Consider the following 15,616-nt stretch of genomic DNA (forward strand, 5'->3'; position numbering starts at 1 on the left):
AGGATAGAGGAGGGAGATAGAGGATAGAGGAGGAAGAGGAGGAGAGGAAGAGGAGGAGAGGATAGAGGGAGGAGAGGAGGAGAGGATAGAGGGAGAGGATAGGAGAGAGGAGAGGATAGAGGAGAGGATAGAGAGGAGGAAAGCAGAGAAGAGGAGGAGAGGGATAGAGGAAGAGGAGGAGGCATAGAGGAGGAGGAGGAGAGGTTGAGGAGGGAGAGGAGGAGGAGAGCATAGAGGAGGAGGAGGAGAGCATAGAGGAGGAAAGGATTGAGGAGGAGAGGATAGAGGAGGAGAGGATAGAGGATGAGGAGGAGAAGATAGAGGAGGAGGAGAGGAGGACTCTGTTGAAGAGTGAGAACCAGGTCAAAGCTCCAGACCAGGGGAGCCACCCAGACCTCCACCCCAGCTTTAGGCTCCTCAAATCGGTTAAAGACTCTCCGTATCCCCCTCCTCCATCCACACCCAGACAAAGCAGTCCTGAAGAAACCCCTCCCTCCCCTCCTCCTCCTCCTCCTCTCCTCTGAGTCAGAAGGATAGTGTTGTAGAGGTGAAGACAGACTGTGTTGTAATCAGGATCCAGGACATGAACTCTTCTGGCTGGTCCTCTCTGTCTCAGGAGAACACCTCACCTCTCCTCCCAGGTAGGCCTGGAACCCACACACAGACACACAAACACACACAGGCATGCACACACACTATATTGTTTATGAGGAAAGAGTGCAGTGTGGGAGGCTTCGGTCAGTGGCTGTGTGTGTGTGTGTGTGTGTGTGTGTGTGTGTGTGTGTGTGTGTGTGTGTGTGTGTGTGTGTGTGTGTAGTGTCTAGTGTCTTGTCAGTATGGTTCTAGCTCAGTATTAGTGTCTAGTGTCTAGTCAGTATGATACTAGCTAGGTATTAGTGTCTAGTGTCTAGTCAGTATGATACTAGCTAGGTATTAGTGTCTAGTGTCTAGTCAGTATGATACTAGCTAGGTATTAGTGTCTAGTCAGTATGATACTAGCTAGGTATTAGTGTCTAGTGTCTAGTCAGTATGATACTAGCTAGGTATTAGTGTCTAGTGTCTAGTGTCAGTCAGTATGATACTAGCTAGGTATTAGTGTCTGTCTAGTGTCTAGTCAGTATGATACTAGCTAGGTATTAGTGTCTAGTGTCTAGTGTCTAGTCAGTATGATACTAGCTAGGTATTAGTGTCTAGTGTCTAGTGAGTATGCTAGCTAGGTATTAGTGTCTAGTGTCTAGTCAGTATGATACTAGCTAGGTATTAGTGTCTAGTGTCTAGTAGTCAGTATGATACTAGCTAGGTATTAGTGTCTGTCTAGTGTACTAGCTAGGTGTGTCTAGTGTCTAGTCAGTATGAACTAGCTAGGTATTAGGTAGTGTCTAGTCAGTAGATGAAGCTAGCTAGGTATTAGTGTCTAGTGTCTAGTCAGTATGATACTAGCTAGGTATTAGTGTCTAGTGTCTAGTGTCTAGTCAGTATGATACTAGCTAGGTATTAGTGTCTAGTGTCTAGTGTCTAGTCAGTATGATACTAGCTAGGTATTAGTGTCTAGTGTCTAGTCAGTATCTAGCTAGGTATTAGTGTCTAGTGTCAGTATGATACTAGCTAGGTATTAGTGTCTAGTGTCTGTCTAGTGTCTAGTCAGTATGATACTAGCTAGGTATTAGTGTCTAGTGTCTAGTCAGTATGATACTAGCTAGGTATTAGTGTCTAGTGTCTAGTGTCTAGTCAGTATGATACTAGCTAGGTATTAGTGTCTAGTGTCTAGTCAGTATGATGCTAGCTAGGTATTAGTGTCTAGTGTCTAGTCAGTGTGATACTAGCTAGGTATTAGTGTCTAGTGTCTAGTGTCTAGTCAGTATGATGCTAGCTAGGTATTAGTGTCTAGTGTCTAGTGTCTAGTCAGTATGATACTAGCTAGGTATTAGTGTCTAGTGTCTAGTCAGTATGATACTAGCTAGGTATTAGTGTCTAGTGTCTAGTCAGTATGATACTAGCTAGGTATTAGTGTAGTGTCTAGTCAGTATGATACTAGCTAGGTATTAGTGTCTAGTGTCTAGTCAGTATGATACTAGCTAGGTATTAGTGTCTAGTGTCTAGTGTCTAGTCAGTATGATACTAGCTAGGTATTAGTGTCTAGTGTCTAGTGTCTGAGTCAGTATTAGTGTCTAGCTAGGTATGATACTAGCTAGGTATTAGTGTCTAGTGTCTAGTCAGTATGATACTAGCTAGGTATTAGTGTCTAGTCAGTATGATACTAGCTAGGTATTAGTTTCTAGTCAGTATGATACTAGCTAGGTATTAGTGTCTAGTGTCTAGTGTCTAGTGTCTAGTCAGTATGAAGCTAGCTAGGTATTAGTGTCTAGTGTCTAGTCAGTACGATACTAGCTAGGTATTAGTGTCTAGTGTCTAGTCAGTATGATACTAGCTAGGTATTAGTGTCTAGTGTCTAGTGTCTAGTCAGTATGATACTAGCTAGGTATTAGTGTCTAGTGTCTAGTCAGTATGATACTAGCTAGGTATTAGTGTCTAGTGTCTAGTCAGTATGATACTAGCTAGGTATTAGTGTCTAGTGTCTAGTCAGTATGATACTAGCTAGGTATTAGTGTCTAGTGTCTAGTGTCTAGTCAGTATGATACTAGCTAGGTATTAGTGTCTAGTGTCTAGTCAGTATGATACTAGCTAGGTATTAGTGTCTAGTGTCTAGTGTCTAGTCAGTATGATACTAGCTAGGTATTAGTGTCTAGTCAGTATGATACTAGCTAGGTATTAGTGTCTAGTGTCTAGTCAGTATGATACTAGCTAGGTATTAGTGTCTAGTGTCTAGTCAGTATGATACTAGCTAGGTATTAGTGTCTAGTGTCTAGTCAGTATGATACTAGCTAGGTATTAGTGTCTAGTGTCAGTCAGTATGATACTAGCTAGGTATTAGTGTCTAGTGTCTAGTGTCTAGTCAGTATGATACTAGCTAGGTATTAGTGTCTAGTGTCTAGTCAGTATGATAGCTAGCTAGGTATTAGTGTCTAGTGTCTAGTCAGTATGATACTAGCTAGGTATTAGTGTCTAGTGTCTAGTCAGTATGATACTAGCTAGGTATTAGTGTCTAGTGTCTAGTCAGTATGATACTAGCTAGGGTGTCTAGTGTCTAGTGTCTAGTGTCTAGTCAGTATGATACTAGCTAGGTATTAGTGTCTAGTGTCTAGTCAGTATGATACTAGCTAGGTAGTGTCTAGTGTCTAGTGTCTAGTCAGTATGATACTAGCTAGGTATTAGTGTCTAGTGTCTAGTCAGTATGATACTAGCTAGGTATTAGTGTCTAGTGTCTAGTCAGTGTGATACTAGCTAGGTATTAGTGTCTAGTGTCTAGTGTCTAGTGTCTAGTGTCTAGTGTCTAGTGTCTAGTGTCTAGTGTCTAGTCAGTATGATGCTAGCTAGGTATTAGTGTCTAGTGTCTAGTGTCTAGTCAGTATGATGCTAGCTAGGTATTAGTGTCTAGTGTCTAGTCAGTATGATGCTAGCTAGGTATTAGTGTCTAGTGTCTAGTGTCTAGTCAGTATGATACTAGCTAGGTATTAGTGTCTAGTGTCTAGGTATTAGTGTCTAGTCAGTATGATACTAGCTAGGTATTAGTGTCTAGTGTCTAGTCAGTATGATACTAGCTAGGTATTAGTGTCTAGTGTCTAGTGTCAGTCAGTATGATACTAGCTAGGTATTAGTGTCTAGTGTCTAGTCAGTATGATACTAGCTAGGTATTAGTGTCTAGTGTCTAGTCAGTATGATACTAGCTAGGTATTAGTGTCTAGTGTCTAGTGTCTAGTCAGTATGATACTAGCTAGGTATTAGTGTCTAGTGTCTAGTCAGTATGATACTAGCTAGGTATTAGTGTCTAGTGTCTAGTGTCTAGTCAGTATGATACTAGCTAGGTATTAGTGTCTAGTGTCTAGTCAGTATGATACTAGCTAGGTATTAGTGTCTAGTGTCTAGTGTCTAGTGTAGCTAGGTATTAGTGTCTAGTGTCTAGTCAGTATGATACTAGCTAGGTATTAGTGTCTAGTGTCTAGTGTCTAGTCAGTATGATACTAGCTAGGTATTAGTGTCTAGTGTCTAGTGTCTAGTCAGTATGATACTAGCTAGGTATTAGTGTCTAGTGTCTAGTGTCTAGTCAGTATGATACTAGCTAGGTATTAGTGTCTAGTGTCTAGTCAGTATGATACTAGCTAGGTATTAGTGTCTAGTGTCTAGTCAGTATGATACTAGCTAGGTATTAGTGTCTAGTGTCTAGTCAGTATGATACTAGCTAGGTATTAGTGTCTAGTGTCTAGTGTCTAGTCAGTATGATACTAGCTAGGTATTAGTGTCTAGTGTCTAGTCAGTATGATACTAGCTAGGTATTAGTGTCTAGTGTCTAGTCAGTATGATACTAGCTAGGTATTAGTGTCTAGTGTCAGTCAGTATGATACTAGCTAGGTATTAGTGTCTAGTGTCTAGTGTCTAGTCAGTATGATACTAGCTAGGTATTAGTGTCTAGTGTCTAGTGTCTAGTCAGTATGATACTAGCTAGGTATTAGTGTCTAGTGTCTAGTGTCTAGTCAGTATGATACTAGCTAGGTATTAGTGTCTAGTGTCTAGTGTCTAGTCAGTATGATACTAGCTAGGTATTAGTGTCTAGTGTCTAGTAGTGTAGCTAGGTATTAGTGTCTAGTGTCTAGTCAGTATGATACTAGCTAGGTATTAGTGTCTAGTGTCTAGAGTCAGTATGATACTAGCTAGGTATTAGTGTCTAGTGTCTAGTCAGTATGATACTAGCTAGGTATTAGTGTCTAGTGTCTAGTGTCTAGTCAGTATGATACTAGCTAGGTATTAGTGTCTAGTGTCTAGTGTCTAGTCAGTATGATACTAGCTAGGTATTAGTGTCTAGTGTCTAGTGTCTAGTCAGTATGATACTAGCTAGGTATTAGTGTCTAGTGTCTAGTCAGTATGATACTAGCTAGGTATTAGTGTCTAGTGTCTAGTGTCTAGTGTCTAGTCAGTATGATACTAGCTAGGTATTAGTGTCTAGTGTCTAGTCAGTATGATACTAGCTAGGTATTAGTGTCTAGTGTCTAGTCAGTATGATACTAGCTAGGTATTAGTGTCTAGTGTCTAGTCAGTATGATACTAGCTAGGTATTAGTGTCTAGTGTCTAGTGTCTAGTCAGTATGATACTAGCTAGGTATTAGTGTCTAGTGTCTAGTGTCTAGTCAGTATGATACTAGCTAGGTATTAGTGTCTAGTGTCAGTCAGTATGATACTAGCTAGGTATTAGTGTCTAGTGTCTAGTGTCTAGTCAGTATGATAGCTAGCTAGGTATTAGTGTCTAGTGTCTAGTGTCTAGTCAGTATGATACTAGCTAGGTATTAGTGTCTAGTGTCTAGTCAGTATGATACTAGCTAGGTAGTGTCTAGTGTCTAGTCAGTATGATACTAGCTAGGTATTAGTGTCTAGTGTCTAGTGTCTAGTCAGTATGATACTAGCTAGGTATTAGTGTCTAGTGTCTAGTCAGTATGATACTAGCTAGGTATTAGTGTGTCTAGTGTCTAGTCTAGTCAGTATGATACTAGCTAGGTATTAGTGTCTAGTGTCTAGTGTCTAGTCAGTATGATACTAGCTAGGTATTAGTGTCTAGTGTCTAGTGTCTAGTCAGTATGATACTAGCTAGGTATTAGTGTCTAGTGTCTAGTGTCTAGTCAGTATGATGCTAGCTAGGTATTAGTGTCTAGTGTCTAGTCAGTATGATACTAGCTAGGTATTAGTGTCTAGTGTCTAGTCAGTATGATACTAGCTAGGTAGGTGTCTAGTGTCTAGTGTCTAGTCAGTATGATACTAGCTAGGTATTAGTGTCTAGTGTCTAGTCAGTATGATACTAGCTAGGTATTAGTGTCTAGTGTCTAGTGTCTAGTCAGTATGATACTAGCTAGGTATTAGTGTCTAGTGTCTAGTCAGTATGATACTAGCTAGGTATTAGTGTCTAGTGTCTAGTGTCTAGTCAGTATGATACTAGCTAGGTATTAGTGTCTAGTGTCTAGTGTCTAGTCAGTATGATACTAGCTAGGTATTAGTGTCTAGTGTCTAGTGTCTAGTCAGTATGATACTAGCTAGGTATTAGTGTCTAGTGTCTAGTCAGTATGATACTAGCTAGGTATTAGTGTCTAGTGTCTAGTCAGTATGATACTAGCTAGGTATTAGTGTCTAGTGTCTAGTGTCTAGTCAGTGTGATACTAGCTAGGTATTAGTCTCTAGTGTCTAGTCAGTATGATACTAGCTAGGTATTAGTGTCTAGTGTCTAGTGTCTAGTCAGTATGATACTAGCTAGGTATTAGTGTCTAGTGTCTAGTCAGTATGATACTAGCTAGGTATTAGTGTCTAGTGTCTAGTCAGTATGATACTAGCTAGGTATTAGTGTCTAGTGTCTAGTCAGTATGATACTAGCTAGGTATTAGTGTCTAGTGTCTAGTCAGTAGTGTCTAGTGTCTAGTCAGTATGATACTAGCTAGGTATTAGTGTCTAGTGTCTAGTCAGTATGATACTAGCTAGGTATTAGTGTCTAGTGTCTAGTCAGTATGATACTAGCTAGGTATTAGTGTCTAGTCAGTGTCTAGGTATTAGTGTCTAGTGTCTCGTCAGTATGATACTAGCTAGGTATTAGTGTCTAGTGTCTAGTCAGTGTGATACTAGCTAGGTATTAGTGTCTAGTGTCTAGTCAGTATGATACTAGCTAGGTATTAGTGTCTAGTGTCTAGTCAGTATGATACTAGCTAGGTATTAGTGTCTAGTGTCTAGTCAGTATGATGCTAGCTAGGTATTAGTGTCTAGTGTCTAGTCAGTATGATACTAGCTAGGTATTAGTGTCTAGTGTCTAGTGTCTAGTCAGTATGAAGCTAGCTAGGTATTAGTGTCTAGTGTCTAGTCAGTATGATACTAGCTAGGTATTAGTGTCTAGTGTCTAGTGTCTAGTCAGTATGATACTAGCTAGGTATTAGTGTCTAGTGTCTAGTCAGTATGATACTAGCTAGGTATTAGTGTCTAGTGTCTAGTGTCTAGTCAGTATGATACTAGCTAGGGTATTAGTGTCTAGTGTCTAGTCAGTATGATACTAGCTAGGTATTAGTGTCTAGTGTCTAGTGTCTAGTCAGTATGATACTAGCTAGGTATTAGTGTCTAGTGTCTAGTCAGTATGATACTAGCTAGGTATTAGTGTCTAGTGTCTAGTGTCTAGTCAGTATGATACTAGCTAGGTATTAGTGTCTAGTGTCTAGTCAGTATGATACTAGCTAGGTATTAGTGTCTAGTGTCTAGTCAGTATGATACTAGCTAGGTATTAGTGTCTAGTGTAGCTAGGTATTAGTGTCTAGTGTCTAGTCAGTATGATACTAGCTAGGTATTAGTGTCTAGTGTCTAGTGTCTAGTCAGTATGATACTAGCTAGGTATTAGTGTCTAGTGTCTAGTCAGTATGATACTAGCTAGGTATTAGTGTCTAGTGTCTAGTGTCAGTGTCTAGTGTCTAGTATTGTCTAGTGTCTAGTCAGTATGATACTAGCTAGGTATTAGTGTCTAGTGTCAGTATGATACTAGCTAGGTATTAGTGTCTAGTGTCTAGTCAGTATGATACTAGCTAGGTATTAGTGTCTAGTGTCTAGTGCTAGTCTAGTCAGTATGATACTAGCTAGGTATTAGTGTCTAGTGTCTAGTCAGTATGATGCTAGCTAGGTATTAGTGTCTAGTGTCTAGTCAGTATGAAGCTAGCTAGGTATTAGTGTCTAGTGTCTAGTCAGTATGATACTAGCTAGGTATTAGTGTCTAGTGTCTAGTCAGTATGATACTAGCTAGGTATTAGTGTCTAGTGTCTAGTGTCTAGTCAGTATGATACTAGCTAGGTATTAGTGTCTAGTGTCTAGTCAGTATGATACTAGCTAGGTATTAGTGTCTAGTGTCAGTATGATACTAGCTAGGTATTAGTGTCTAGTGTCTAGTGTCTAGTCAGTATGATACTAGCTAGGTATTAGTGTCTAGTGTCTAGTGTCAGTCAGTATGATACTAGCTAGGTATTAGTGTCTAGTGTCTAGTCAGTATGATACTAGCTAGGTATTAGTGTCTAGTGTCTAGTCAGTATGATACTAGCTAGGTATTAGTGTCTAGTGTCTGTCAGTATGAGTCAGGTATGAGTGTCTAGTGTCTAGGTATGATACTAGCTAGGTATTAGTGTCTCTAGTCAGTATGATACTAGCTAGGTATTAGTGTCTAGTGTCTAGTGTCTAGTCAGTATGATACTAGCTAGGTATTAGTGTCTAGTGTCTAGTCAGTATGATACTAGCTAGGTGTCTAGTGTCTAGTGTCTAGTCAGTATGATACTAGCTAGGTATTAGTGTCTAGTGTCTAGTCAGTATGATACTAGCTAGGTATTAGTGTCTGTGTCTAGTGTCTAGTCAGTATGATACTAGCTAGGTATTAGTGTGTCTAGTGTCTAGTGTCTAGTCAGTATGATACTAGCTAGGTATTAGTGTCTAGTGTCTAGTCAGTATGATACTAGCTAGGTATTAGTGTCTAGTGTCTAGTGTCTAGTCAGTATGATACTAGCTAGGTATTAGTGTCTAGTGTCTGTCTGGTCAGTATGATACTAGCTAGGTATTAGTGTCTAGTGTCTAGTCAGTATGATAGCTAGGCTAGGTCTAGTGTCTAGTGTCTAGTCAGTATGATACTAGCTAGGTATTAGTGTCTAGTGTCTAGTGTCTAGTCAGTATGATACTAGCTAGGTGTTAGTGTCTAGTGTCTAGTCAGTATGATACTAGCTAGGTATTAGTGTCTAGTGTCTAGTCAGTATGATACTAGTAGGTATTAGTGTCTAGTGTCTAGTCAGTATGATACTAGCTAGGTATTAGTGTCTAGTGTCTAGTGTCTAGTCAGTATGATACTAGCTAGGTATTAGTGTCTAGTGTCTAGTCAGTATGATACTAGCTAGGTATTAGTGTCTAGTGTCTAGTCAGTATGATACTAGCTAGGTATTAGTGTCTAGTGTCTAGTCAGTATGATACTAGCTAGGTATTAGTGTCTAGTGTCTAGTCAGTATGATACTAGCTAGGTATTAGTGTCTAGTGTCTAGTCAGTATGATACTAGCTAGGTATTAGTGTAGTGTCTAGTCAGTATGATACTAGTGTCTAGTGTCTAGTCAGTATGATACTAGCTAGGTATTAGTGTCTAGTGTCTAGTCAGTATGATACTAGCTAGGTATTAGTGTCTAGTGTCTAGTCAGTATGATACTAGCTAGGTATTAGTGTCTAGTGTCTAGTGTCTAGTCAGTATGATACTAGCTAGGTATTAGTGTCTAGTGTCTAGTCAGTATGATACTAGCTAGGTATTAGTGTCTAGTGTCTAGTCAGTATGATACTAGCTAGGTATTAGTGTCTAGTGTCTAGTCAGTATGATACTAGCTAGGTATTAGTGTCTAGTGTCTAGTCAGTATGATACTAGCTAGGTATTAGTGTCTAGTGTCTAGTCAGTATGATACTAGCTAGGTATTAGTGTCTAGTGTCTAGTGTCTAGTCAGTATGATACTAGCTAGGTATTAGTGTCTAGTTCTAGTCAGTATGATACTAGCTAGGTATTAGTGTCTAGTGTCTAGTCAGTATGATACTAGCTAGGTATTAGTGTCTAGTGTCTAGTGTCTAGTCAGTATGATACTAGCTAGGTATTAGTGTCTAGTGTCTAGTGTCTAGTCAGTATGATACTAGCTAGGTATTAGTGTCTAGTGTCTAGTCAGTATGATACTAGCTAGGTATTAGTGTCTAGTGTCTAGTCAGTATGATACTAGCTAGGTATTAGTGTCTAGTGTCTAGTCAGTATGATACTAGCTAGGTATTAGTGTCTAGTGTCTAGTGTCTAGTCAGTATGATACTAGCTAGGTATTAGTGTCTAGTGTCTAGTCAGTATGATACTAGCTAGGTATTAGTGTCTAGTGTCTAGTGTCAGTCAGTATGATACTAGCTAGGTATTAGTGTCTAGTGTAGTCAGTATGATACTAGCTAGTGTCTAGTGTCTAGTCAGTATGATACTAGCTAGGTATTAGTGTCTAGTGTCTAGTGTCTAGTCAGTATGATACTAGCTAGGTATTAGTGTCTAGTGTCTAGTGTCTAGTCAGTATGATACTAGCTAGGTATTAGTGTCTAGTGTCTAGTCAGTATGATACTAGCTAGGTAGTGTCTAGTGTCTATGATACTAGCTAGGTATTAGTGTCTAGTGTCTAGTCAGTATGATACTAGCTAGGTGTCTAGTGTCTAGTGTCTAGTCAGTATGATACTAGCTAGGTATTAGTGTCTAGTGTCTAGTCAGTATGATACTAGCTAGGTCTAGTGTCTAGTGTCTAGTCAGTATGATACTAGCTAGGTATTAGTGTCTAGTGTCTAGTAGTCAGTATGATACTAGCTAGGTATTAGTGTCTAGTGTCTAGTCAGTGTGATACTAGCTAGGTATTAGTGTCTAGTGTCTAGTCAGTATGATACTAGCTAGGTATTAGTGTCTAGTCAGTATGATGCTAGCTAGGTATTAGTGTCTAGTGTCTAGTGTCTAGTCAGTATGATACTAGCTAGGTATTAGTGTCTAGTGTCTAGTCAGTATGATACTAGCTAGGTATTAGTGTCTAGTGTCTAGTGTCTAGTGTCTAGTCAGTATGATACTAGCTAGGTATTAGTGTCTAGTGTCTAGTCAGTATGATACTAGCTAGGTATTAGTGTCTAGTGTCTAGTGTCTAGTGTCTAGTGTCTAGTCAGTATGATACTAGCTAGGTATTAGTGTCTAGTGTCTAGTGTCTAGTCAGTATGATACTAGCTAGGTATTAGTGTCTAGTGTCTAGTCAGTATGATACTAGCTAGGTATTAGTGTCTAGTGTCTAGTCAGTATGATACTAGCTAGGTATTAGTGTCTAGTGTCTAGTCAGTATGATACTAGCTAGGTATTAGTGTCTAGTGTCTAGTGTCTAGTCAGTATGATACTAGCTAGGTATTAGTGTCTAGTGTCTAGTCAGTATGATACTAGCTAGGTATTAGTGTCTAGTGTCTAGTCAGTGTGATACTAGCTAGGTATTAGTGTCTAGTGTCTAGTCAGTATGATACTAGCTAGGTATTAGTGTCTAGTGTCTAGTCAGTATGATACTAGCTAGGTATTAGTGTCTAGTGTCTAGTGTCTAGTCAGTATGATACTAGCTAGGTATTAGTGTCTAGTGTCTAGTCAGTATGATACTAGCTAGGTATTAGTGTCTAGTGTCTAGTGTCAGTATGATACTAGTCAGTATGATACTAGCTAGGTATTTAGTGTCTAGTGTCTAGTGTCTAGTCAGTATGATACTAGCTAGGTATTAGTGTCTAGTGTCTAGTCAGTATGATACTAGCTAGCTAGTGTCTAGTGTCTAGTCAGTATGATACTAGCTAGGTATTAGTGTCTAGTGTCTAGTCAGTATGATACTAGCTAGGTATTAGTGTCTAGTGTCTAGTCAGTATGATACTAGCTAGGTATTAGTGTCTAGTGTCTAGTGTCTAGTCAGTATGATACTAGCTAGGTATTAGTGTCTAGTGTCTAGTGTCTAGTCAGTATGATACTAGCTAGGTATTAGTGTCTAGTGTCTAGTCAGTATGATACTAGCTAGGTATTAGTGTCTAGTGTCTAGTCAGTATGATACTAGCTAGGTATTAGTGTCTAGTGTCTAGTGTCTAGTCAGTATGATACTAGCTAGGTATTAGTGTCTAGTGTCTAGTCAGTATGATACTAGCTAGTGTTAGTGTCTAGTGTCTAGTCAGTATGATACTAGCTAGGTATTAGTGTCTAGTGTCTAGTCAGTATGATACTAGCTAGGTATTAGTGTCTAGTGTCTAGTCAGTATCTACTAGCTAGGTATTGTCTAGTGTCTAGTGTCTAGTCAGTATGATACTAGCTAGGTATTAGTGTCTAGTGTCTAGTCAGTATGATACTAGCTAGGTATTAGTGTCTAGTGTCTAGTCAGTATGATACTAGCTAGGTATTAGTGTCTAGTGTCTAGTGTCTAGTCAGTATGATACTAGCTAGGTAGTGTCTAGTGTCTAGTGTCTAGTCAGTATGATACTAGCTAGGTATTAGTGTCTAGTGTCTAGTGTCTAGTCAGTATGATACTAGCTAGGTATTAGTGTCTAGTGTCTAGTCAGTATGATACTAGCTAGGTATTAGTGTAGTAGTGTCTAGTCAGTATGATACTAGCTAGGTATTAGTGTCTAGTGTCTAGTCAGTATGATACTAGCTAGGTATTAGTGTCTAGTGTCTAGTCAGTATGATACTAGCTAGGTATTAGTGTCTAGTGTCTAGTGTCTAGTCAGTATGATACTAGCTAGGTATTAGTGTCTAGTGTCTGTCTAGTCAGTATGATACTAGCTAGGTATTAGTGTCTAGTGTCTAGTGTCTAGTCAGTATGATACTAGCTAGGTATTAGTGTCTAGTGTCTAGTGTCAGTCAGTATGATACTAGCTAGGTATTAGTGTCTAGTGTCTAGTGTCTAGTCAGTATGATACTAGCTAGGTATTAGTGTCTAGTGTCTAGTATGATGATACTAGCTAGGTATTAGTGTCTAGTGTCTAGTCAGTATGATACTAGCTAGGTATTAGTGTCTAGTGTCTAGTAGTCAGTATGATACTAGCTAGGTATTAGTGTCTAGTGTCTAGTCAGTATGATACTAGCTAGGTATTAGTGTCTAGTGTCTAGTCAGTATGATACTAGCTAGGTATTAGTGTCTAGTGTCTAGTGTCTAGTCAGTATGATACTAGCTAGGTATTAGTGTCTAGTGTCTAGTGTCTAGTCAGTATGATACTAGCTAGGTATTAGTGTCTAGTGTCTAGTCAGTATGATACTAGCTAGGTATTAGTGTCTAGTGTCTAGTCAGTATGATACTAGCTAGGTATTAGTGTCTAGTGTCTAGTGTCTAGTCAGTATGATACTAGCTAGGTATTAGTGTCTAGTGTCTAGTGTCTAGTCAGTATGATACTAGCTAGGTATTAGTGTCTAGTGTCTAGTCAGTATGATACTAGCTAGGTATTAGTGTCTAGTGTCTAGTCAGTATGATACTAGCTAGGTATTAGTGTCTAGTGTCTAGTGTCTAGTCAGTATGATACTAGCTAGGTATTAGTGTCTAGTGTCTAGTCAGTATGATACTAGCTAGGTATTAGTGTCTAGTGTCTAGTCAGTATGATACTAGCTAGGTATTAGTAGTGTCAGTCAGTATGTCTAGTGTATTAGTGTCTAGTGTCTAGTCAGTATGATACTAGCTAGGTATTAGTGTCTAGTGTCTAGTGTCTAGTCAGTATGATACTAGCTAGGTATTAGTGTCTAGTGTCTAGTGTCTAGTCAGTATGATACTAGCTAGGCATTAGTGTCTAGTGTCTAGTCAGTATGATACTAGCTAGGTATTAGTGTCTAGTGTCTAGTGTCTAGTCAGTATGATACTAGCTAGGTATTAGTGTCTAGTGTCTAGTGTCTAGTCAGTATGATACTAGCTAGGTATTAGTGTCTAGTGTCTAGTGTCTAGTGTCTAGTCAGTATGATACTAGCTAGGTATTAGTGTCTAGTGTCTAGTGTCTAGTCAGTATGATACTAGCTAGGTATTAGTGTCTAGTGTCTAGTGTCTAGTCAGTATGATACTAGCTAGGTATTAGTGTCTAGTGTCTAGTCAGTATGATACTAGCTAGGTATTAGTGTCTAGTGTCTAGTCAGTATGATACTAGCTAGGTATTAGTGTCTAGTGTCTAGTGTCTAGTCAGTATGATACTAGCTAGGTAGTGTTAGTGTCTAGTCAGTATGATACTAGCTGTAGTGTCTAGTGTAGTGTCTAGTCAGTATGATACTAGCTAGGTATTAGTGTCTAGTGTCTAGTGTCTAGTCAGTATGATACTAGCTAGGTATTAGTGTCTAGTGTCTAGTCAGTATGATACTAGTGTATTAGTGTCTAGTGTCTAGTAGTCAGTATGATACTAGCTAGGTATTAGTGTCTAGTGTCTAGTCAGTATGATACTAGCTAGGTATTAGTGTCTAGTGTCTAGTCAGTATGATACTAGCTAGGTATTAGTGTCTAGTGTCTAGTCAGTATGATACTAGCTAGGTATAGTGTCTAGTGTCTAGTGTCTAGTCAGTATGATACTAGCTAGGTATTAGTGTCTAGTGTCTAGTCAGTATGATACTAGCTAGGTATTAGTGTCTAGTGTCTAGTCAGTATGATACTAGCTAGGTATTAGTGTCTAGTGTCTAGTGTCTAGTCAGTATTAAGCTAGCTAGGTATTAGTGTCTAGTGTCTAGTCAGTATGATACTAGCTAGGTATTAGTGTCTAGTGTCTAGTCAGTATGATACTAGCTAGGTATTAGTGTCTAGTGTCTAGTCAGTGTGATACTAGCTAGGTATTAGTGTCTAGTGTCTAGTCAGTATGATACTAGCTAGGTAGTGTCTAGTGTCTAGTGTCTAGTGTCTAGTGTCTAGGTATTAGTGTCTAGTGTCTAGTCAGTATGATACTAGCTAGGTATTAGTGTCTAGTGTCTAGTCAGTATGATACTAGCTAGGTATTAGTGTCTAGTGTCTAGTCAGTATGATACTAGCTAGGTATTAGTGTCTAGTGTCTAGTGTCTAGTCAGTATGATACTAGCTAGGTATTAGTGTCTAGTGTCTAGTCAGTATGATACTAGCTAGGTATTAGTGTCTAGTGTCTAGTCAGTATGATACTAGCTAGGTATTAGTGTGTCTAGTGTCTAGTCAGTATGATACTAGCTAGGTATTAGTGTCTAGTGTCTAGTCAGTATGATACTAGCTAGGTATTAGTGTCTAGTGTCTAGTGTCTAGTCAGTATGATACTAGCTAGGTATTAGTGTCTAGTGTCTAGTCAGTATGATACTAGCTAGGTAGTAGTGTCTAGTGTCAGTATGATACTAGCTAGGTATTAGTGTCTAGTGTCTAGTGTCTAGTCAGTATGATACTAGCTAGGTATTAGTGTCTAGTGTCTAGTCAGTGTCTAGCTAGGTATTAGTGTCTAGTGTCTAGTATGATACTAGCTAGGTATTAGTGTCTAGTGTCTAGTCAGTATGATACTAGCTAGTGTAGTGTTCAGTATGTAGCTAGTGTCTAGTAGTCAGTATGATACTAGCTAGGTATTAGTGTCTAGTGTCTAGTCAGTATGATACTAGCTAGGTATTAGTGTCTAGTGTCTAGTGTCTAGTCAGTATGATACTAGCTAGGTATTAGTGTCTAGTGTCTAGTCAGTATGATACTAGCTAGGTATTAGTGTCTAGTGTCTAGTGTCTAGTCAGTATGATACTAGCTAGGTATTAGTGTCTAGTGTCTAGTGTCAGTCAGTATGATACTAGCTAGGTATTAGTGTCTAGTGTCTAGTCAGTATGATACTAGCTAGGTATTAGTGTCTAGTGTCTAGTGTCTAGTCAGTATGATACTAGCTAGGTATTAGTGTCTAGTGTCTAGTCAGTATGATACTAGCTAGGTATTAGTGTCTGTCTAGTCAGTGATACTAGCTAGGTATTAGTGTCTAGTGTCTAGTGTCTAGTCAGTATGATACTAGCTAGGTATTAGT

General features: G+C 39.1%; 1 pseudogene; it reads left to right on the forward strand.

Annotated features, from left to right (window-relative positions):
- Positions 1-332: 332 nt before the first annotated feature.
- The window catches only part of LOC121843913, a 79,984-nt pseudogene continuing 64,700 nt past the window's right edge, over positions 333-15,616 (forward strand).

Source organism: Oncorhynchus tshawytscha, unplaced genomic scaffold (genome assembly GCF_018296145.1).
Source record: "Oncorhynchus tshawytscha isolate Ot180627B unplaced genomic scaffold, Otsh_v2.0 Un_contig_15924_pilon_pilon, whole genome shotgun sequence".
In the NCBI taxonomy this organism is placed as follows: Eukaryota; Metazoa; Chordata; class Actinopteri; order Salmoniformes; family Salmonidae; genus Oncorhynchus; species Oncorhynchus tshawytscha.